We start from the raw sequence: 19,157 nt of genomic DNA on the forward strand, positions 1-19,157 counted from the left end.
AATGTTTCCCTGAGGCTTTAGAAGGCATTGGTCAGACCACTCTTGAAGTATTATGAGCAATTTTGGTCCCCTTGCCTATGAAAAGATGTGCTGACATTCTGTATGACAATAAGTTTGACTTTAACTTTCAAAGTTCAAGTTAAGGTTATTATTAAAGTATGTATATGTTACCCTTAGATTAATATTCTTGCGGGCTGTTACATGAATATAAAGAAATACATATAATTTATGAAAAACTATAAATATCGTTCACACCAGAAGCAGCAGATCAAAGCAGACACCTCCTGGGGTTTGCTTCTTTGAAACAGTCAGTGCTGCTTTTCTTACAAGGAGTCAAGTGTGCGTGCTACAGGGTAGAGCAGGGCTCTGTTCCGGAGAACTGTTTGTGACCCGAACTATTCATGACGTTGGAAGAGAACTGAAACAGTGGTGACAGGATGGTGAGCAGGTGTGGGACGAGCCGCCGGCAGCTGGCCTCACTGACGGGAAGTGAGCGTCTTTGCCCATTTGGTGCTCCAGGCTCTGCTCGGCCCCGACCGCTGCGGTTCAGCAGGGGGTGTGGTGCAGAAAGGAGGCATGGGAAATGCCCGTCCCTAGGCAGCGGATTATGCCTGCAACCGTTCAGCAGCCGCCAAATTCTCATCTTCCAGCCTGCTGTCCAAACACTCGGTACAGTCTGCGCGCTGCATATCTGTAAATCAGGACTCGTTATCTGGGAGGAACTGTATTTTCATGAACCGGCTGGGTTACCATCGATTTACAGTGGGGGGAGGGGTACAGTTAACTTTTAGTGAAACAGGGCCCACTGTTGTAATTCACATCAAGCTGATAGACCCAGAAGAAATAGATAGCCATCTGATTGCTCCCGCCCAACTTCCACAGGAAACCTGCAAGTCGTTTATAAAGCTATGAGAGGCAGAGATAGTGTAGACGGCAGAATCATTCTCCCAGGCTAGAAATGTCAAGTACATTAAAGGTAAGAGTTGTGGAGCAAGTGCTTTACAGAGAACGATGGGAGCTTGGAATAGGCTGCAGTGATACTGGTGGAAGCAGATACTGCCATGGTGTTCAAGAAGCTGTTAGACTCAGGAAAATGGAGGGAAAATGATCATGTACAGGCAGAAGAAATTTAATTTAATTCAGCACAATATTGGTGCAGACATCATGGGTCAAAGTACCAAATACGACACTATGTTCTTTGTTTTAAGTCCTATTGCCTTATTTCACTGCCAGGCTCTGACAAAGTATACAATTGTTGATACACAATTGTGTATCGTTTTAAATTCTAGGTTCTCGGTATGATTAATGTTCTATGTTCTATTTTCCAAGTCCTATTGGCCTGTTTCACTGCCAGACTCTAATAGACATACAACTGATTGAGAAATAGGAAAGATGTCAACAAAATAGAATGAGTACAGGGAAGATTTACCGGAATGTTACCTGGCTTTCAGCTCCTAAGTTACAGGGAAAGATTGAACAAGTTAGGTCTTTATTCTTTGGAGCATAGAAGGTTGGAGGGGACTTGATAGAGGTATTTAAAATTATGAGGGGGATAGATAGAGTTGACGTGGATAGGCTTTTTCCATTGAGAGCAGGGGAGATTCAGACAAGAGGACATGAGTTGAGAGTTAAGGGGAAAAGTTTAAGGGTAACATGATGGGGAACTTCTTTACTCGGAGAGTGGTAGCTGTGTGGAATGAGCTTCCAGTAGAAGTGCTAGAGGCAGGTTCGATTTTGTCATTTAAAAAAAATTGGATGGGTATATGGACAGGAAAGGAATGGGGGGTTATGGGCTGAGTGCAGGTAGGTGGGACTAGGTGAGAGTAAGCGTTTGACACAGACTAGAAGGGCCGAGATGGCCTATTTCCATGCTGTAATTGTTATATGGTTATAAATGGCAGTGTTTTTTGTTTATTGTACCTATGATTGACTCAATTGTCTTTTATTTGCTTTCCACAGAAACTGATCCCTTCCTTCAATTGATCAGGAGGAAGCTGAATAAAGTAATGTATCCATGTTCTATTATTTAAAAAACTCTTAGATAGGCACATGGATGATTGAAAAATGGAGGGAAGGGTTAGATTGATTTTAGAGTAGGTTCAAAGGTCAGCATAGCATTGTGGGCTGAAGGGTGTGCACTGACAGTGATGTTCTACAGTCTATATGTACAAACGTTTGTGTATATATATGTATAAATATATGTAGCTAGGGTTCCTAAGACCTTTGCACAGTACTGTATTTATCAAAGTGGTGCAGAGAGCGAGTTTAGTTGGGCTATGGCCTTCTCAGTTTCTAGCATGAAGAGTGGAGGCAAGTATGGTTTGGATGCTCTGTTGATATTAACTACGCTGGTCCAGGTACAGCAATTTGAATGAGCAAGAACATAAGTAGAGGCACTGAGTTCAAAAGTCAGGAAGTTATGTTACAGCTTTATAAAACTCTAGTTAGGCCACATCTGGAAATTGTGTACAGTTCTGATCACCCCATTATGTTGAGGCTTTGGAGAGGGTGCAGAAAAGGTTTGCAAGGCTTCTGTCTGAATTACGGAGCATATGCTATAACGAGAGGCTGGACAAACTTGGGTTGTTTTCTCCGAGGTAGTGGAGGACGAGGGAAGTTCTGATAGAGGTTTATAAGAATATGAGAGGATTGAGTGGACCGTTTCTTTTTCCCCAGGGTAGAAATGTCTAATACCAGAGGGCATGCATTTAAGCTGAGAGGGGGCAAGTTTAGAAGAGGTGTGAAAGGAAGATTTTTTACAGGCTGAGTAATGGGTGCCTGGAATGCACTACCAGGGATGGTGGTGGAAGCAAATATGACAGATGTGTTTAAGTTTTTTATTGCACATGTGCATATGACAATTTACTTCATGCTTCAGTGGAATGAAGCCAGAATTGTCTTTGAGGAGATCTTTGTGTTCCTGCCACCAGGCACTGACTACCTCTCTCCTTATAAAGAGCTTGCCCGCATTTATATCTCACATTAGGGCGGGGTTTGGATGTTGGGGTTGTAGGGAGGTTTTACAGTGTTGAAGAAGCCATGCTTGTCATGTGGTCAGCAAGTTTGCCAAGTCTCCATATTTCCTTCCAAACACCATCTGTTCTTTTAGTCACGGGCTTCCTGCAGGAACCTTGCCTGCAGAACAATTTTTCCTTCTTGAGGAATGGTGGTCTCTGATCCAGCAATGACATTTGATTGCAGCTCACAATCTCCTAGATCCTTTCTTGACCAATCTCATCCAACGGGTCTTGGTGGAGAAGCCAAGGACCTCTTTACAGGTGCCAGTCATGGCAGACTTCACTCTGGACAACCCATTGTCCCCTTGGGTTGGGAATTGGTGGACTGTCTATTGGGAAGGTTCATGTCTATGGGGCAGATGAATCCTTAGACTGTATTGGTTGTTAAAGGAAATGGCGCAGTTCACTGTGTTTCGGCTTACATGTGACAAATAAACTTGAATCTTCAATCTTGAATCTTCTTCATTTGAGAGGCCCAGGCAGGGTGATGGGTTCCCTAAAGACCCTCACAGCTAAAGCTTTTTGCAGTAGGGCATGGTGTTCCAAGTCTGAAGCCTCTTTGTCTGGCCAGTCATAGACATAGGGACACATCCACTGATGAAACAATACTTGGAATAAATATCCCAATTGTTCTGTACTGCAGGGAGCCCTGTGTTAGTTTAAACACTTTAGATTTAGATTTATTAGTCACATGTAGATTGAAACATAAAGTGAAATGTGCCATTTGTGTTAACAAACAACATAGTCTGAGGATTTCACAAACAAGAGAAAATCTGCAGATGCTGGAAATTCGAGCAACACACACAAAATGCTGGGGGAGCTCAGCAAGTTTGTTGGTATGAGAACAGCCTGCAAATGTTACCAACATAGCATACATACAATGTTCAACAAGACAAATGCAACATCATCAAATCAAGCCCATTCCTACCCCTCCCCCAACCTCATTGGGACAACCCACCCTCCTACATGGGGCCCTCCGACTGTGGTCCTTGACCTCAGTACCTACCAACCTGACCTCTGTCCTTGGGGGATTGCTGAAGTCCGACGAGTGGACATACCGACCAGACCTGCTGACCGAACTTTTACCTCCAGACCTGCCCCACACACTCACCTGACCCTGAGACTCACTGGTCATCCATGAATCTTGTAAAGTCACCTGCTCACTCAAGCAGCAGCCACAGACTCACGGTGGAACATCTCAGCTCCCCTGTGTGCCCAGTCCGAACCTGGCTTGGTGCAAAGAGTCCAGAATGGTATGGATCAGTGTAGGATGGTGCCAGGATAGAAGGACTTCAGTCATGAGGAGAGATTGGATAAACTGGGCTTGTTTTCCCTGGAGCAATAGAAGCTCTGAAAGGATATAAGACCATGAGTGGATAGTAAGGGTAGACATGGTGTTCATTATGATAGGGAAGGGATAAACAGATGACAATTCAGGCCAAGACCTTTCATCAGCACCCTTCATCTCAGCCTGCAACGTCAACTCTACTCTTCATGCTTGACCTGCTGAGCTCCTCCAGAATTTTGTGTGCGTGTTATTCTGGATTTCTTGCATCTGCAGAATCTCATGTGTTAGTGCATATTTCTGACTGCCCCAGTGTCTATCAGGAAGGTTGTCCACCAAATGCTTGTTTGCCTCAGCACCTGTTTCTTCCTCCCCCGTCTCCCATCTCCTGTCTCCCTCCTTGAAAAGCACGGCAATGTAATACTCAATATTCATCTGTATGTTGTGAAAAATGACTTTTACTTGTGGGGTAACCAGGTTTTATAGAATTGTTTCTGCCAAGACAAAGTTACTTAATGGGTCAATGCTTAACTGGCCTGAGATCTGCAGCCTCCTTTGACAGATACAGCCTCAAACATATGACGGAACTACTCTGTCTGTTGTAAGACTATTGAACAGCAAATTTCATGACATATACTGATGATATCAAGTCTGATTCTGATTTTGAACCGTCCCCTAGTATGATGAGATGGGTGCTTGACCTTGCACCACGCTTTGTTATGGCCTTGCACCGAATGCTTCTACTTCCTAAGGAGGCTAAAGAAATTTGGCATGTCCACGTCAACCCTCTCCAATTTTTATCAATGCCCCCCAGTAAGCATCCTATCTGGATGTATAGCGGTTTAGTAAGACATCTGTCTGCACGAGACCGTAAGAAATTGCAGAAAGTCGTGGACACAGCTCAGCACAGCAGAACAACCAACCTCCCCTTCATGGAGTCTATGTTTCTCACTATCTCAGTAAAGCAGCCAGCGTAATCAAAGGTCCCACCAACCCCGGATATTCTTTCTTCTCCCTTTGCCCATCAGGCAGAGGATCCAAACACAGCTCCTGTCCCACAGTCATCAGCCTCTTTAATGGACCTTTTGTACGATAACATGGATTCTTGACTTCACAATCTGCCTCATTATGAACTCACAGTTTATCATTTACCTACACTGCATTTTTTTGTTAGCTGTTACACTTTATTCAATGGCTCACGGTTCTATTTAATATCAGAGAAATGTGTACAGTACACAACCTGAAATTCTTACTCCACAAAACAGAGGAAAACCCCAAAGACTGAGTGACGGTAAAAACGTTAGAACCCCAAAGACCCTCCCCTCCCGCCTTCCACACACAAGCAGCAGTGAAGCATCACCCCTCCTCTTCCCCCACTCGTTCCAGGAGGCAGCCCACCACACACCAAACAAGCAATAGCAAAACCCTCAAAGAGAGACCATGATCTGCAGTCCATCGAAAACCATTGTTCACCCAACATGCCTCAAGCTCTCTCTCACTTAGGGGTGGGGGAGGAGGAGGAGGAGGGAGAGAGAGGGAGAGAGGGAGAGGGAGAGGGAGAGAGGGAGAGAGGGAGAGAGAGAGAGGGAGAGAGGGAGAGAGAGAGAACCCTCGTAAGGTGTTATGGTCTGAAGCAATGTTTATTCGATCTCACCTGACTTGAGAACCAGCAGACTCTCTCCCACACCCCCACCGAGAGAGAGAGAGGGTGATTGCTCGAGTGCAGAAGTCTCCAACAGCCGCATCCGATGTCTCGCTGTTCCAATACTCTGTGAAGTTACACTTGGTGACACCAGTGAGGAATTGAGTCCACGTGGCCACCCAAGACCGCACCCTGAAACCACACATCTTTCAGACCGCTCCTGGAGATATTAAAACTGGCTGGTTGGCGAGCTCCAGGAGTGGGAATCCACTGCCATGAAGAACAGCAGTTTGAGTGCAGCTGTAGATCACGGTGTCCGACAGGACACCAGGCACCTCGAAATGGGAAAAAGAGGAATTAAAGAGAGGAATTTAAGCTGTTTTACAAATGAGCTCAAAGTCATCATCCTCTGGTGCCACCTTAACTCCTCCACTTCCATTCTATTCTGCATTGTTATTGTTTTACCTTAATCTCAAGGCATTATGTAATTACAACTGTGTGAACAGCATGAACAGGCCGGCTGGTGGTGCAATGGCATCAGCACCGGACTCCGGAGCGAAGGCTCCTGAGTTCGAATCCAGGCGGGCCACCCCCGAGCACGCTTTCCATCCGTGCTGGGTTGAGTGTCGAGCTAGCCACTCAGCCTCGTTTTTAGAAAAAAGGTCGAGTCAGGAGCGTTCATATCGTGACCTGGTTAATCCGAAAAGGAGACCAATCCTGCCACCATGCGCCAGACAAGAATGGCTGACTGGTGAGACACGCTAAAAAAACTCAGTGTACAAGACGAGCTTTTCACTGGATCTTGATACATGTGACAATTATAAAGCAATGCCAATACCTCTGCACTTTCTCTGTAACTAACACTTTGTTCTGAATTCTGTTACTTTTTCCCTTAAACTACTTCCCTTAAACTTCCTATATACAAAACACGGTACCCACAGTCACACACAACACACAGTGTATATAGTCACAGTAGTACATACAGTCACAAAATGATATTATCACAAGTCCCTGAGTGGCATAGCAATTCTGATGGTGTGAAGGTTGATGGTGCACGGGATGTTGTCCTAGAGCTTCCTGCAAGAACAAGCATGGAGAAATTCCTCATCTCGCACTAGGTCGGCTGCAGATTAATCTAGCTTGGCTTCCAGGGAGTGAACGCTGGAGAGCAGCATCGATAACAGAAAGGCTTGCGGGCCCCAGCCCCCGACCCAGCTCAGATTCCAGCACGCCTGCCGCACTCTGTTTCTGGAGCTTCCTCTGCTGGGTGCCACGGCATGAGGTCCTAGTTTGTGCAACATCCAAAGCCATGTAGCTTCTCCACTGAACCAATGAAGCCCATCTCGTAGTATTTTATATTGTCAATGACCATCAAGATCTTGCGATCACAAGAAAAAACATTGAAAACACATAAACACATATTTGCACCATTTTTTGGACCCAGAGAGGCTGCTACAACCAAACAGGTACCTCTTTACCTCAATGCACTGATGTGATGACAGATTTGTATGAGTGGAATGTAAAAGAAAGATTTTCACTATATCTCACTACATGTAACAATAATAAACCAATCTATCATTTTACCAAACTTGCCCGTGAAACTTGTGAATGCTGTTACTATTTTATGTGACTTCTCATGGTACCATATAAAATCTGTCAGGGCTTCTCAGGCTGGATGCGCAGAGGGTGTAGGTGGGAGTATGGGATTTGTAGACTAGGATCACAAGTCAAGCACAGCACCAAGTGTCAGACTCATGATACAAGGTAGGACCTCCAGCTGGATATGAACAAAAATGTCTTCTCTTAGAGGGTGGTGCAATGATCCAGACTTAATCCAAACCATAGTTACTGCCTGTGTGGAGTTTGCACGTTCCCCCTGTTCAAACTCCACTCAGGGTTTCCCTGGGTGCTCTGGTTTCCTTTGAAATTTCAAGAACCTGCCTCTCTAAGTCGGCCTTCATGTGTGGGTGAGTGGTAGAATCTGGGAAGAGGTTGATGTGAAAACGTGAGAGGTGGCAGGGAAATAAGTGGTGGGAATGGGATTGATTGGACTGAGGAGGAACAGACTTGATGGGCCGAATGGTTTGCAGCTTGAGGGGAATATGATGTCATGAAAACTTTGATTATTACACATTACTTTATATATTCCAGTCAGCACATTTTATATCCACAGATTGGTGCTTTCAGCCAGTTATACATTCAATGGGTGCACAGGGAAGCTGCTCTTTGCATTTTGGTTTTGCCTGGTTTCAACAGCTTATTTAATTTATTTTTTAATTAGAGACACAGCTCGGTAACCGGCCCCTCCGGCCCATGAGCCCCCCGCCGCCTGAGTGCACCCACGTGACCAGTTAACCTCCCAACCCATGCGCCTTTGGACTGTGGGAGGCAACCAGAGCACCTGGGGGAGACCCATGCAGGAAATGAACCCAGGTCACTGACTCTGTAATAGCGCGACGCTAACTGCATCACCACCGTGCTGTCCTGTGAGCTTTGTTTGCTAAATGTTGTCATTATGCAACTTGAAAGGGTGACTCCGTTTATGAGAAAGTGCTCAGCAAGCTTTTACTTGGGAGAAAGCAGACTGTGAAGGCCAGGCTTTTCCATCACTGTAAAACTCTGCTATTACTACAATACATTTATACCCTTATGTTGTGTGATTAACGCTTTACTGTGTTAACAATAATAGTCTGAACAAATCACCAATAGTGATGCGTTGTCTAACCATTTTAATTTGTTATTGAATTTTTCATGCGTTCGAATCTCAAATTTGAACTGTAATACTACACTCCAAGCAGCTTATAGACTCAGTTTTCGTGAGACTTCATCACATATTAGACACAGTAAACACGTTTATTGTAAAATTGTTGAATGTTAAAGAATGCTGTGTAGTTGAATTCTATGAACCTGGAATGCCTTATGGACATTGGGTCAGGGAGGGTGACAGGGATGGCGGGGGGGGGGGGGGGTGCGATATTTTTGATACCTAATCACCTTAGTGGCAATTGTGTGCACATGGAAGTTGAGGTTAATTAGGCTTTGGACTGTCTCACTATCAATGACATATCAAGGTTTCCTTGCACAGAACAGTTGTTGGATGAGTCACTGTCTGATTGAATGATTTCCTGGAGCAGGCAGCCTGTTGAACAATGAATCCTCACTATTTAACATTCAAGCCACAAGGTGGCGCATTGGAGCTGCTTCCAGTGACCTGGGTTCCATCCTGACCTCAGGTGCTGTCTGTGTGTGTGGAGTTTGCAACTTCTCCCTGTGACCCCCGGTTTTCTTCCGTTTCCCAAAGACGTGCGGGTTTGAAAGTTAATTCCTCAGTGTAAAATACCCGCCATGATGTGGGTGAATGACGGCATCTGAGAAGAGCTCATGGGAAAAGTGGGAGAATGACTTGGGATTCACATAGGGTTAGTGTAAAAGGATGGTGCAGGTTCATTGGGCCAAAGGACCTGTTCAGCATCAAAGCCATACAGAATAGAATCAGATCATTTGGCCCAACAGATCCATGCTGACTAAGATCTCCACCTAAACCAGTCCCATGTTCCTGTGTTTGGCCTCTATCTCTCCAATCCTTTCCTATCCAATCACCTGCCCAAGTGTTTCTATTTAAATGTTCTTATTGTGTCTGCTCAACCCGTCAGCTCGTTCCATAAACCCAGTAGCCTCTGTGTGAAGAAGTTGCCCCTCAAGAACCTTTTAAATCTTGCCCCTCTCACCTAAAACAAATGCTCTCTAGCTTTTGATTTGTTTTCCCCTTGGAAAAAATACCCCTCATGTTTTTAAACACCTCTAAAATGTATAACACAATGAAACTAAAGTGCTGTAGACTCATATAACCCAGAAACCCACAGTATATGATGCTATGAATTCATTACTAAATGACCGATATGGTTATATAGACTCATACTGCACTGAAACCTATATGGCTCTATCACACCTTAATTGCATTGTTTCATGTAATGTGGCTCGTATCTTGTCTTTGATTCTTTCCTTCAGGTACTGTGAGTGGGTGAATTGTTTTATGACTGGAGTCTCTTGGCGCACTGTGTCCTACTCTCGAATGGCTAACCAGACGTTCTGCTATGAGTCTGATCTCTCTACCCATGTGTGTAGATTCAATCTTTGCACCCCTTGCTGTTTGCTCCATGAAAACTCATTTAGAAGGTATGATGAAAGATAGCCTCCATCAGAATTCCATGAATACTAAGCACCTTGAGGATTTTGAAGATTAGTGCAATTTCCTTTGCTTGTCAGTTTTAAGGTGTCCAAGCTTGCACTCTTCTGCTAACCATAGAGAGTGATCAAACATCTATTTTTTATCATGGGATCCAGCATCTACATGCTTTGGAGAGGAAACCAGGGAAATACAAATTGATCCAATGGGCAATTCAATTTTCCTTCTTGGCTAAAAGCTTGGTGTCTCCATCAGTTTTCTTGCTCCTACATCAATGTCTCTTTGTACTTGTCTCCCTCATCCAGCCCCAACAATCTCATTTGCCCCTTCCCTAATGAAATAAAGAGAGACTTACTTTACCTGTCACATGTACATCACAGCATACAATAAAATTTGTTGTTTTGTATTAACAACAAACACAGTCTGACGATGTGCTGGGGGCAGCCTGCAAGTTTTGCCACGTTTCCGACATCAACATAGCATGCTCACAACTCACTAACCCTAACTGTAGGTCTTCGGAATTTGGGAGGAAACGGGAGAAAACTCACACAGTCATGGGATACAGAGAACAGCGGGAATCGAACCCCAACTGGTGATCGCTGACGCCGTAAAGTGATTGTGCTAACCGCTACACTACTGCTCCACCTGCTTGCTTGTTCTCTATATCTTGATTTCCATCGATATTTTCTGTAATTCATCTCAAAGGGACTTGACCACATTCAGTCAGGAAGAGACACAAATAAGAAATTATTTCTTAGGTTTTGTGTTTTGTGGTTCCAGATGTCTCGCCTAAACGAGATTGTCCACTCATTTTACATGCTGTTGCAATGCAACCTGCAATAGCTAACACATCTTTGCAATGTGACATGCATGTACAAAGTTATTGGACATTTCACCTCAAAGAGAGTTGTATACATCAAATGACTTTGCCATATAGTGACTATTCTAATGTGGGAAAATGCAGGAGATGGCACTTGGCACTAATAAGGAAACTTTTAGCATGAAAATGGAGTTGAAGTAAAATTCACGCCAGAGAGAATTGGGAGTTCTGTTAGATCTGTGGGTCAAATTGTCAATGCGTGGTGAGGGAATTGAGAGGGTCCCATAACAGTACATAGCTGCATGAATTCAAATCACAACAGTCCCATTGGTATTCAAGTATTTCCCCTCATCACAACTCAACTACAGATTTTGTTGACTGGAATTCAATAATGAAGGCACACCAGTGGTTATAATTCATTAGAAGTCTGATGAGATTTGTTATGTCACCAAAGACTCTAGCAATTTTCCACAGATTTACCGTGGAGTGCTCTCAGACTGGTTGCGTCACTGTCTGGAATGGAGGGGTCGGAAAAAGTAGTAGAGGGCTGTAAGCTCAGCTGACTCCATTACATGCACAAGCCTCCTCACCACTGGGGCCATCTTTCAAAAGTGGTGTAGGATCCATCATTAAGGACCTTTACCAACTAGGGCATGTCCTCTTCTCATTACTACCATTAGGGAGGAAGTATGGGAGCCTGCAGACACACAGTCAATGTTTTAGGAGCAGCTTCTTCCCCTTCACTATCATGCTTCTAAATGGTGAACCCATGAACAATACCTCACTTTTTGTTCTCTTTCTGCTCTACTTGATTATATATTTCTTATTGTAACTTAAATTACTTTGATATGCCCGCACTGTACTCCTGCTACAAAACAACATATTTCATGACTTATGTCAGTGACAATAAACCTGATTCTGATTTCTGATGAGGCTTGCGTCATTTGACCCAGTTTCAGAGCTTGGAATTGCTACAGTGATTCGTTCCTCCCTGAGTTCTTTCAGTCACGTTAACTGCCTTGAAGCCAGGTTTCCAACCCGAAGCCAGCTGGCTTGTCCCAACACAAAACTGGTGCAGAGCAACACCTCCCAGTAAAGGATGGTTCATTGAGATCATTATCAAAGAACCTTCCTTTACTGGGAAGTGCTGCTCTGCACCAGAATTATGGCAAGACAAGCCAGCTGGTACTGTATCAATGTTGCTGGTACTATAAAGGTAGAGGCAGATACATAAGGGATGTTTAAGAAACTTGTAGATGGGCTCATGGATGATCGTAAAATGGAAGGCTACATGGGAGAGAAGGGTTAAAATTATTTTAGAGTAGGTTGAAAAGTTGGCGGAACATCATGGGCCAAAGGGCCTGTACTGTGCTGTGTTCTACGTTACACATAGATGGTCGGGCTTCAGGTGATTACAGATTTGGAGTCAATTCCCCTGTGAAAACAACTTCTGAACTCACAAAATCTGCTGATGAAGATGATCCCCAAATGTTACAGATTCCCTTCAAGCACCACCCAAGTAAAAAAGGAAACAAGGTAGAGAAAGAGACAAATGGAAAATTCCCTTTCTCACTCTCCTCACTTGCACTTGATCTCACAGCCTATCATTCCTCTCTCTCTCTTGTTCTATCCGCTCTCTTATTCTCTCTGTCTTCTCCTCTCCCTATCCTTCCTTCACATCTTCCTCTCTAGAAGAAAGTAAAAATGTCCCGTGATCTCTTCCTCTCTTTCCTTCTATCTGGCTGTCCCTTCTTCCCTTTAATTCCCTCTCAATTTCTACCCACACATTCCCAATTCTCTCTCTCTTTCTCTTTTTTGCTTTCTCTCTCTCTCACACTCACACTCTCTCTCTCACACACACACACACACACACACACACACACACACACACACACACACACACACACTATTTAAGTCAACAATATCATTGTTCTTATTTTAGAGAAGGTACAGGTGAAGGATGCTCAACATTTTTGGCTGGAACAGTAAATGACCATGTGATCTCACAATCAGACTGGGCGAGGTCTCCTCCTCCTCCTCTTCCTGTGTTAGGGTGAATCCTTTCCTCTCCTTCTGCTGCATTCCTCTTCCTTTGGCATCCACCTCTCATCCTCATGCACATCCTTCCTCATCTCCTCCTCCTCCTCCACCTCCACTTCCTACATCCTTCTCTCCTCCACTCGTGAGGGTGCCCCTATAGTGTAGCTGTTAGTGCGACACTATTAAGCTCAGGGTGTTAGAGTTCAAAGTTCAATGCCAGTGTTGAAGAAGATTTGGAAGAAGTCACGTCAATGTGCACAGTTTGCCAGCAATGCTGAACTATTTCACCAAGGACATTTCCACAGCTGTGAAATGGCCAGCAGGACTTTGGGGGTGGGGTAGTAGTTAAAGCATTGTTATTACAGCTCAGGGCATTCAAGAGTTTGGAGATGAGTCCTAATGTCCTCAGTAAGGAGTCTCTGTACGTCCACAGTGCAATGCATGGGTTTTCTCTGGGCCATCCGGCTTCCTCCCACAATCTAAAGTACTGGGTAGGTTAATTAGTCATTGTAGCTTGTCACATGACTAGGTTAAGGTTAATTGGGTTTGTCCGAGGCTGCTGGGGCGGCATAGCTTGAAGGGCCAGAGTGGACTACTCTGTGCTGTATCACTAAATAAAGTAATCAAAATAAATAACATCGTCTCCTACATCTCTACCTGCTCTCCACCTTCACCTTCTCTTCCCATATCACCCTGTTCCCCCACACCACCTCCTCCAGCTCTGACTTCACCTTCTTCTCCCTCCTCCTCCACCCCTCCACCACCACCTCTTCCAACTCCTACTTCACCTCCTTCTCCAATCCCTCCTCCTCTGGCTCCTGTACCTCTCTTCATCCTTGTAACATGCTGTAGGGTTTCACTGATAATTTAATGGTTTCTCTGTATCAGCAATGTTTGGGTTATGACTAGAGATAATGGGGTTAGGAATGTTGTTGTTCTTTCTTGTGAGCTGGAAGAGGGATTTTTGTGGTCTTTTGTTCAGGGAGAGATGAGGAGAGAAGACGTGAGCAGAGAGGGTTGGTAGACCACCAGATGGGGTGGACTTGGAGCAAGGGTCCAAAGGACTTATCGGTGAGCTCCAACTTTGTGCAACAGACTGTTTCATAAGATTGGGCCCTTTTCCATTTCTCATTCCTTTCTTAACCATATAGTCAAAGTAAAATTAAAAGCTTAATCATTTAATTGCATATTGTGTATTGTTTGTTATTTCATGGTACTGATTCGTAACAGCATCTCCTCCACAATCTCCATTAGCACAGACGCACCACAAGACTGTGTGCTTAACCTCCTGCTCTATTCACTTTATATTTAAGACTGTGAGGCTGAGCACAGCTCCAATGCCATGTTTACATTTGTGGACGACACGACTGTTGTTGGCTAAATCAAAGTTGGTGATGAATCAGCATATAGGAGGGAGATTGAAAATCCGCTGAGTGGTGCCACATCAACAACCTTTCACTCAATGTCAGCAAGAGCAAAGAGCTGATTTTTAACCTGAGGAGGAGAAAACCAGTGGTTCATGAGCCAGTCTTCATTGGGGGATCAGAGGTGGAGAGGGTCACTACTTCAAATTCCCTGGTGATATTATTTCAGAGGAACTGCCCTGGGCCCAGCACATAAGTGCAATTACGAAGAAAGCATGGCAGTGCATCCACTTCCTTAGAAGTTTGTGAAGAGTTGGCATGACATCCAGAACTTCGACAAACTTCTATAGGTGTGTGGTGGACAGAACTGTATATTGAATGGTTACATCACCATCTGGTATGAAACACCAATGCCCTTGAATAAAAATTCCTACAAAAAGTAATGGAAATCGCCCAGTCCATCATGGCCAAAGCCCTCCCAACTACTGAGCATATCTACACGGAATGTTGTTTCAGGAAAACAGCATCCATCATCAAGGACCTCTACCACCCTGGTCATGCTCTCCTCTCACTGCTGCTATCAGGAAGGCAGTACAAGAACCTTAGGACCCACACCACCAAGTTCAGGAACAGTTATTATCCCTCAAACATCAGGCTCTTGAACTAATGGAGATAACTTCACTCAATTTCAGTCCCCATCACTGAATTATTCCTGTAACCTATGGACTCAGCTTCAAGGACTCTTCATCTCATGTTTTCCACATTTATTGCTTATTTATTATTTCTTTTCTTTCATATTTGCACAGTTTGTTGTCTGCACATTGGTTGTTTGTTCGTCTGGCTGGGCATGGTTTTTCATTGATTCTATCATGTTTCTTGGATTTTACAAGCATGCCACAGAAAATAAAGCTCTGGGTTGTACATCCCAGGGTCCCGAGGAGGTTCACTAGGATGATTCCGGGAACAAAAGGGTGATCATACGAGGAAAGTTCGATGGCTCTGGCTCTGTACTGTCTGGAATTCAGAAGGATGAGAGGGGATCTCATTGAAACCTTTCGAATGTTGGAAGGCCTGGACAGAGTAGTAAGGATGTTTCCCATGGTGGGGGAGTGTAGGACAAGAGGGCACAGTCTCAGAATAGAGGGGTGTCCATTTAAAACAGACGTGGAGAAATTTCTTTGAGCAGAGGGTGATGAATTTGCGGAATTTGTTACTGCTGGCAGCTGTGGAGGCCAGGTTGTTGGGTGTATTTAAGGCAGAGATTGATGGTTCTTGATTGGACGTGGCATCAAAGGTTATGGGGAGAAGGGCGGGAGGGAGGCTGAGGAGGGGGAGAAAGGATCAGCCATGACTGAATGGCAAAACAGGCTTGATGGGCCAAATGGCCTAATTCTGCTCTTATGTCTTATGATTCTAAATGGTGACATATATGTTCTTTGATAATAAAGTTACTTTGAACTTTTTCTTCTTCTTCCCCTGCATCCTAGGATGGATGGACAACTGGCATTGGCTGAAGAAGGCAAATACTCCACCTTCTCTCCTGCACCTTTTTCTTGTAAGCAGGAGTTCTAGTCTCCACAGGACTGAGTTATGCAGAATGCAATAGACACCTAGAGTCAAAAATCCTTGTCTGGTAGCTACTGCTGCAATCTTGTAACCCCAACTACATCAAGTAGAGAGGCAATTATACAAGAGTGAAATGTTGTGGATGCTGGAGGAAGAAATGAAAAAGCTCAGCAGGTGAGGCAGCATCTGAGAAGCAAGAAAGGAAATTAACTATTTCCTGTTTTTCCCTCTGCAGACGCTGCCCGACCTGCAGAATATTTCCGGCAATTCCACTACTTTATGCTAGTCAATAGAAAACCAATCATCCGTGATCCTCAGGCGCTATAGAGCCAGGTATTCCGCTGAGAAGGGGAGGCTATGGTCCAAAGCACTCGAAATCAAATACCTGATGTCTACATAAAGTTTGGTCTTGCATAATGGTTAGTGCAACGTGTACACTGTCAGTGATCGTGACCAGGCCTGTCTGCAAGGAGTTTGTGCATTCTCCCTGTGTCGGTGTGGGTTTCCACCAGGTGCTTCAGTTCCCTCCTACGTTTCAAAGATGTACAGTTAGGGTTAGTGAGCTATGAGTATGCTAGTTTGGCACCAGAAGTGAGCTGCCCCCAGTACAATCCTCACTGATGCAATTTGATGCATTTCATGGTACGCTTCATCATACATAAATGGAGCAAGTAAAGCTTTATTAAGTGAAATTTTACTTTGCAGAGAAAAATAATCAGTCACAGTGTCAACAAAGAATTATTTCATTTGGTTGGGAACATAAGGAAAAAATACAGATTCTTGATCTTTCTAACTGCCTGGTAATTCTCCGACAGACCATGTAAAGGTATATATTTCCTTGTGTAAACTGCAAATCCAATCTACCAGAAAGTAATATTACACAAAACTAAAACCAATGCAGCATATTGCACCAGATTTGCTGGATAACTAGAAGCCAATTACTCTAAGGACAGCTGTGAGCAAAGTTTTGGAATCCATAATTCATGATCAAATTAATGCACACTTAGAAATGGATGGGATAATTGAGGGCAGCCAACGCAGATTTATTAAAGTTGGGCTGTGTTTTATATCTGTGATCATGTAAATAAAAGCAATCCACTAAATGTTGTGGACATGGATATTCAGAGGATGTCGTGTAAAATTTTTCACAGTTGGCTTAGTGTTGTAAGTGCAGAATCAAACCTTTCAGGATATCAGATTTATGTTCACTATCAACCACCCTTCTACACAGATCCCCACATTCACAAGACCTAGGAGCAGAGTTAGACCTTTTGGCCCATCTGGTCTGCTTTGTCATTCAATCATGGCTCATTTATTATCCCTTGCAACCCCATTTCCCTGCCTTTTTCTCATAACCACTGGTTCCTTTACTAATCAAGGATCAGTCAACTTCCACCTCAACCATAGCCAGTGACCTGGCTTCCACAGCTGTCTGCAGCAATGAATTTCACAGCTTCACCACCCTCTGGGTAAAGAAATTCTTCTGCATCTTTGGTCCAAAGGGACGTCCTTCTATTCCGATGCTGTGCCCTTTCACTGTAGGTTCCCTCACAATAGGAAACATTCTCTCCACATCCACTCTATATAGGCATTTAAATATTTGAATGGTTTCAGTGCGATCCCTGCCCATTCTTCAAAACTCCAACGAACACAGGACTAGAAGCATCAAATTCAAAGACTCAAAGATTCAAATGCTCCTCATATATTAACTCTTTCATTCCTGAGATCATTCCCAGCAATTACCTCAGTGATTCTCCCACTGGCACTGAGGAGAATTTTCAGTGGTCAACTAATCCACTATTCTACATTTCTTTGGGATGTGGGGGGAAACTGGAGAACCTGGAGGAAGCCCATGCTGTCGCAGGGAGAGCATGCAAACTCCATTTAGACAGTACCTGAGTTCAGGATTGGACCCAGCTTTCAGGAGCAGTGGGGCAGTGGTACTCCTAGCTGCACAACTTTATAACATGCCTCGTTTATTGCAGGTAAAAAATGTTGCGGTAAAAAAATGCTGCAGAAACTAAGCTGGTGGATAGGATGCACAAGATTAATTTAAGTGAATACTGTAATTATAATTAGTAATTTCATTAATACTGAGATGCATCTTTTGTTTGTATGTATATCCACAGATTCATTCCATATATAAATATAGTAATAGGCATCTGTTAGTCTCGATAGACCATGGATTTGTGCCTTGGAAAGTTTCCAGGGTGCAGGCCTGGGCAACGTTGTATGGAAGACCAGCAGTTGCCCAAGCTGCAAGTCTCCACTCTCCATGTCACCGATGTTGTCCAAGGGAAGGGCACGGGCTGATACAGCTTGGCACCGGTGTCGTTGCAGAGCAATGTGTGGTTAAGTGCCTTGCTCAAGGACACAACACACCTGCCTTAGCTGAGGCTCGAACTAGTGACCTTCAGATCACTAGACCAACGCCTTAACCACTTGGCCACGTGCCAACACTATATAAATATATGGAGATGGTAAAAAGAATGCAGAATGCAGTGTTAAAGTTTAAGAAAAAGTGCATTGCAGGCAGACAAAGAAACAGCAAGATTCATGACAAGGTAGATTAGGAGATCAAGAGTTCATCCTTATTGTATATCTCTGAAGTTGGAGACGTGTTCATTGGGCTGTCGTCAGAGGTCTGTGCCGGAACTAACTTTTTATCCAGTTATTCAAATATAGGTACAGAAAGCAGAATATTGAACTCTACCGACAGCACCACAGATGCTTGCAGTGGAGAATGTAACGAGAAACGTAGCCCGCAGCAGGTAGTGCTATTGCCCCACATCTCCAGAGACCTGGGATTGATCCTCATGTGGAGTCTGTGAATATAAGGGTTTGCCCTCGGTCTCCAGTTTCCATCCACATGTTTGCGTAGATGTGGCATGTCAACCTAAAACTTCAACAGACTTATATAGATGTACGGTAGAGACTGGTTACATCATGGCCTATTATGGAAATAACAATGCCTGGAAAAGGCAAATGGTGGATACAGCCCAGTCCTTCCCAGGCAAAGTCTTCCTGCCACTGGGCACGTTTACAAGGAGTGATGCCACAGGAAAGCAGGAACCTCCCACTATCCAGGCCATGCTCTTTCCTTGCTACTGTCATCAAGCAGAAGGTGCAGGAGCCTTAGATCCCACACCAGCAGGTTCAGGAACTGGTGTTACCCTATAACCATCAGGCAGCAGAACCAGGGAGGATAACTTTTCTCACCTCAACAATGAACTGATT

At 44.2% G+C, this 19,157-nt stretch overlaps 1 long non-coding RNA gene across 1 annotated transcript; it reads left to right on the top strand.

Annotated features, from left to right (window-relative positions):
• The first annotated feature begins 564 nt into the window (after positions 1-564).
• LOC132397801 (uncharacterized) lies at positions 565-17,235 on the top strand. Its single transcript, XR_009513454.1, has 3 exons — positions 565-669; positions 1,960-2,003; positions 15,842-17,235. It is a non-coding gene; the product is annotated as an uncharacterized LOC132397801 (long non-coding RNA).
• The last annotated feature ends 1,922 nt before the right edge of the window (positions 17,236-19,157 follow it).

The sequence above is a fragment of the Hypanus sabinus genome, chromosome 8, assembly GCF_030144855.1.
Source record: "Hypanus sabinus isolate sHypSab1 chromosome 8, sHypSab1.hap1, whole genome shotgun sequence".
In the NCBI taxonomy this organism is placed as follows: domain Eukaryota; kingdom Metazoa; phylum Chordata; class Chondrichthyes; order Myliobatiformes; family Dasyatidae; genus Hypanus; species Hypanus sabinus.